The sequence below is a fragment of the Chionomys nivalis genome, chromosome X (genome assembly GCF_950005125.1).
Source record: "Chionomys nivalis chromosome X, mChiNiv1.1, whole genome shotgun sequence".
NCBI classification, from domain to species: domain Eukaryota; kingdom Metazoa; phylum Chordata; class Mammalia; order Rodentia; family Cricetidae; genus Chionomys; species Chionomys nivalis.
Genome location: NC_080112.1, coordinates 99,873,730 through 99,879,729, shown reverse-complemented (window position 1 = coordinate 99,879,729; position 6,000 = coordinate 99,873,730).

Here is a 6,000-nt window from a genome sequence, read left to right as displayed (position 1 = left end):
GGACAGCCCAGATGTCATCATCCGAATTATAATTCGGTTGGAGAGGCAAGCTATGAGGACCTGGATCGGTTAGTATGGGAAAAGTCACTGTAGTTGTGATCAGGGCTGCCTCCTTTGCTTTCTGGTCGGCTAGATTGTTTCCCCTCGAGACAGCATCTGTTCCCTCCTGATGTCCTGGGCAATGGATTACTGCTAGGTTTTTTGAAGCCAGAGTGGTTCTAACAATTCTAATATTTCCTGTTTATTTATAATAGTCTTTCCCTCTGCAGTAAGCAGCCCCTTTTCCATGTAAATCGCCACATGGGTGTGCAAGGTGGCAAATGCGTACCTGCTGTCTGTGTAAACACTGATTCTTTTGTCTTTTTCTAGATGCAAGGCTTTTGTTAATGCTATCAGCTCGGCCTTCTGGGCTGAGGTACCAGTGGGCAGGGCCTCCTCCCAGACTACCATGTGTGCTTTTGTCACTGCAGCCCCAGCATACCCGTGCCCATCTCGCACAAAACTGCTCCCATCCGTGAACCAAGTCTCTTCTGCTTCTGTCAGGGGTGTATCACGGAGGTCGGATCGAATGCAACACGCCTGAGCTAGAGGTTCAGCACAGTCATGGAGGGGAGCCTCTAGGTCAGAGGCAGGCATCATGGCAGCTGGGTTCAAGGTTGTCGGTGTTTGAAAGGTTATTCTGCTACGGTTTAAGAACAGAGGTTGGTAATGAGTTACTCTGGCATTACTTAACCACCTGTCAGGAGGCTGCTTTAAAATAGATTCCAAAGCATGTGGGTACATACCTCAAGAGTTTGTCCCAAAGTCAGCTTATCAGCATCTTTGACCAGCAGTGCCACGCCCACAATGACTTGCAAACACGGAGACCACCCAGCGGCCACAGAGTCCAGTTTCTTAGAAAAGGAGGCAACCGGTCTTTTCCATGATCCAATGGTCTGAGTCAATACTCTCTTGGCTTTTCCCTTTTCTTTCTTTTTCCCTTTCCACTCCTTCTTTCTCCTCTCCTCACTCTTCTGCCCACACTCTCTCCACTTTATCCCCTCTACATATCTCACAGTAGAAACAATGTCTCCTTCAAGGCTAAGAGGAGGAGCAGCTAAAGGAATCATGCTCTTGAGATTTTAACATGGGTTCAGCTGTGAATCACAAAGCAGGCCTTTGGTTTTCTGATCTGGATAAATCTGTTCTGTGGAATGGCTGTGCATCACTTTGCGGCAGACCTGCTGAAGCTTCCAGGGTCATACACCTTAGGCCGAAGAAATGGAACAGGTACTCCTGGATAGAAATAGAGACATTTTGGTAAGAAAAGGAACACTCCTGGAGTGTGCCCAGTGGGGAAAGTCGTACGCTCATAAACACCTGGCCACTCTCAGTGCTGATTCCAGCACCCTCTATTGTTTGTATTTCTTTAGCTTTCCCACATCAGCTCCTGTTGTACAGGGAGGCAGCGCTTTCAGTCTTCCTTGCCTACTGCCTCTTCATTGCTGGTCCTGATGCTGATCTCTCCTCCCTGATCTCATGCCATATGGACCCTGGTTTGTTTTGTGCCCTCGGTATCAATGTGTAAAGATGGCACATGGGCACGTCCTGGCCTTTTGACGGCCTTTTCCATTTGCTGGACAGCTGTTGATGTGACGGGCCATGTCTGTTTGTGTTTGCAGTAAGCCCGTTTGCTTGCTTTTCTCCATAGCCTGGTGTGGCATCTGTCTACAGGTGGTTTAATCTCTGTGTTTGTATTTGAAAGCTGTTTGTACTCATCTTGAGTCACTTTGATGGGCCAGCTGATGTAATCTCTGCCGTCTGATGCTTGAATAAAAAACACTCGGGTGTTGGTTTTATTGTGGGATAAAGATGAACATTTTTACTTATATTTCAATTTGTGTGCATTTTGTTTAGAGAAGTCTAGTGTAGAAACTCATATGTGTAGAAATCTGTATCAGTGTTAACTGTTTTGATGAAGTTTACAAAGGTGATGGCTGAAGCAATCATCTTATTAGAGATTTATCCACATTTTCATTCCCTGGACACCAAAGAGAAGAGGTAACTGCTCTTTCCAGTCCTTTCTATGTGACTCCAGGGAGTCGACGTTTAACAATGGTGGCAGGGGGTGTCTGAGCTCAGGATATCACAGAAACCACATCAGAAGACTACACAAACATCATGGCTTGTTCTGGTCTCCAACAGCTCATCTGGGAGGTGCACCTAAAGCTTAGATAGCCCAGTCACTACTCCTCTTGTTTCAAGGACTTCCTAGGACACCTGAGAAGGAAGAGCTTGCCCATTTGTGGTTTCTGGGAGGCAGTCCACATCAGCCATCACACAGTGATTACCTGGAACAAGTCAGTTTAGCATTAACCATTGCTGACGCCACCAATATGAGCCTCTAACCTAAAACACAGTTTTGCTCTAGAATTCCTAAAAATAGCCTACTAATGTACATATAGCCTCATCATTTTAATGCTTTCCCAGATTTATTTATATGTGTGTAGGTGTTTGCCTACATGTATGTTTATGCACCAATGCCCCAGTGCCCTCAGAGGCCAGGAATAGGCATCAACTCCTTACAAGTGGAGTTGCAGAGGGGTTTGAGGTCCTATCAGGATGCTGAACATCAAGCCTCAGTCCGCTGGAAGAGCAGATGGTGCTCTTGACCACTAAGCCTTGTCTTCAGCCCACACCTTATTACATTTTTAAACAGTTTTTTATTGATTTTTTGGGGAATGTCACAACATGCACCCCAATCCCTCTCATTTCCCAGTTCCTCCATATTTATCCTTTGCCCTTGCAGCATCCCTCCCTTGAAAGGGAGACCTTAAAAAGGAATAATAAAAGTCCATAAATAAACATAAAAAAATTAAAGCTCACACCACTCAGAAATTATTCTGACTGGCCTATTCAAATTATTCCTGCCATGCCTAATCAAAATAAACGGGAGGTGGGTTTCTAGGGTTGCTGCTAGTCTGGTTTTTTTGATTCCCGCTTTCTGAGGTCCTTCTCTGTCTGTCAGGCCCAAGTGCAATGTGAATACTGCAGTGTTGACCGTGAGCCCCCTGGTGGTCTACTCGGGACCCAGCACGTTCAAAGCTTAATTCTGGACGTTAAGGGATCTAATCCAGAGTTACTTCAGGTTGACTAAGCATGCATGACCTATAACACATGAAAACATAAGTCTATTGTCTACCCATTCACAAACCAGATAGGTCTGTACTGTCTTATGAATGACGGCATTCTTAACTACTTAGAACCTATTAGAGTGGCAAGATTTGTCTCAGTGTATAAAGTCAGCTCCACCCAGCCTAGTAACCTGAGCCCAAGTCCCTGAATCCTTATGTTGTAGTGAGAGAACCAACTCCTGCAAGTTATCCTAAGGCTGACACAAGTGTGTGCTTGTGTCACAAGCACAACTAAAATAATGTAAGAAAAAATAACTTAAAATAAAATATGTTCAGTGTAGGTTGTGTGTGTGTGTGTCCTCTTGGCATGAGCTATATTTATCTTTGAAGTGGACATCAGTTGAACAAATTCCTCCGTCTGAACGTAGGCTAGTCTGTGGAGGCATTTTCTTGGTTACTGATTGATGTAGAAGTGCCCTGCGCACTCTGGGGGATGCGATCCCTGGGCAGGTGGTTCTGTGTGCTACAAGAAAGTCGAACAAGCAAACCAGGAGGAGCAATCGAGTAAGCTAGCTTCTGCCATGGTCTGCTTCAGTGTCTGCTTCCAGGTTCCTGCCCTGCTCGAGTTCCTGCCCTGACTTCCATCTCTGATGCAGCATGACTTGAGAGTTGAAAAAGGAAATAAACTAATTCCTCTTCAAGTTGCTTTAAGTTATAGTGTTTTCCACAGCAATAGAAACCCGACTAAGCAAAAGGATATTCTTGGGTCTACTGCGTATTTACAAAATATTTAAATGTGTGTATAGAGACTGTTTAATATATGTATCTGTGTGTTAGGTCTCAAACTCAGCACAAATGGCTAAGTAAAGTGCCTATTGAATACATCAAAGTAGGCTCTGGCTGCCAGTTTCCCTCGGCCCCTCCCTGTTACAGGATCATCCTGGTTGGCATATACTTCCCCTTACCCTAAATGCTCCTACTCAATTCCTGGGCTGGGCTTCCCCTCACAAGCTTCTCAGATTCCTATATAACCCAGTCATATTGGCCATACCTGTCTCTTGGTCTCCTGACTCACTCATGACCTCATGGCTCCTGTTCCTCTTTCTTTCTCTCTTCTCTTCCTCCACTCTCCTCTCATGACCCAACTGTCCCTTGGCACAGGTGGGTGAGAGACAATGATGGGCCAAGTTGGGTCCTCACGGTCCGGGCTGGCTGAAGACATCCACAGTCCTGTTTTAGCAGCACCTGTTGAGTAGGTCCCCTTATGATGAGCTAATATATGGTGGAGAACTGGGAGAGAAAGAGAAGCAGACAGAATCACTTGCTGTGGAAAGGGGCAGAACTGAAGAAGCAAAGGTCATAGGAACAGGCTGATGCGGTATCCTGCTTGCCAGCTCAGACCAAGGAGACCTCTGTACCTAGGCTGCTGACAAAAGCCATGTCTGGCTCTGTGGCCCTACAGCAGCCAGGGTCTGAGTTGATGCCCATGGCTCCTGTTACCACTGAGAGCTGTGCGGATACCTGCCATCTGGTCAGTCACCTGAGACCATGTTGGTGTCTGAAGAACATGTTGCCACCTGGGCCATACTGATATGGGTGCCCTGTGCTGCCACCGGGGCCATGGTGATGTCCCAGCCTGAGCTGCCACCGAGGTTCATGTCTGCATGAGTGTTTCCGCTACAACTGAGATCTGTGTTGATGTCCATGGCCTGCGGTACCACAGGGGGCCCTAGGAACTAGGTCTGTTGAAAGTCCAGGGCATGCTGTGATGGCCTCACCCTTCACTGGTCCTGGAATAGCTGGCTTTGTGGCTGGATACTACAGAAGGAGAGCTGGCCTCACTCCTCATGGCAGAGATGTTCCTAGCCCTCACAACTGCTGTGGGAGAGCTGGCTCTGACCCTTGCCTGAGGCCAGGCTGTTCCAGCGACCTGAACTGACCGACTCAGCTGTCACCCAGGCCCACATCCTGGGCCTTGGTTTAGACGACCCTAAATCTACCTCATCTGTGACCTGCTGGAGTGTGTGAAGGGACTGGTCCTGTGGAACCATAGCCACAGGATCTCCATGACTCGGGACAACAGCACCTTATCGAAGCGGAGTTCCAAGAGGGTCCAGTGATGATGGTGTGCCAGAGTCTAGAGTTAGACCAATGACTCATTGCAATGCACATTTTCTGGGTGGCGCGGATTGGACAAAAGGGTGGACTGTGTGACACACTGCAGTCTCCAGTGCCACTAGGATGAATGTAGAGGTGTTGGAGGGGTGCGACAGAATGAGGAGCGAGGTTTTTCTTTTGCTTGTTTTGTTTTGATTGTAATAAATTTGGGGTGTTATGCACAAAGCCTGGATCCCAAAATACCACCATGAGACAGAATCCAATGCAAAATCAAATAGTCTTTATTATGGGTTAACGGGGGTCTCTCTGTCCATCCCTAGCAACAGCAGTAGCATAGCAGGAGAGACATAGAGCAGCAAACAGGGAGGAGGTTTTTATAGTGGCCAGGCCCAAAGGGGAGGGCTTGGGTCATTCCAAACCTGCATAGCCACAGACTCAGGACTGGATCAAGTCCTCCAAACATACATAGTTACAGATTTGGGATTGTCTCAAACACTGACTAGGGGTATCTGGACTGAGCTGATTGGCTGCTACAGGTCTGGGGCAATTGCAACAATGTTCTCTCAGCATGAGGACACCTGGAGTTGTTTCTGATTGGCCTCTCCCTGTGCAGTGAGGCATTGCCTGTACCTAACTGGTCTCTCTTGGTGTGTGAACTAAAGGGAGAGAAAGGTCAGGGTCAGTCATACCTGGAGAAGAAGGGCAGCCTCCTGCTAAAGATAGGGTGAGGTCACACCTTTAGACCTGAGACAGTTACTTCCCTGTTCAG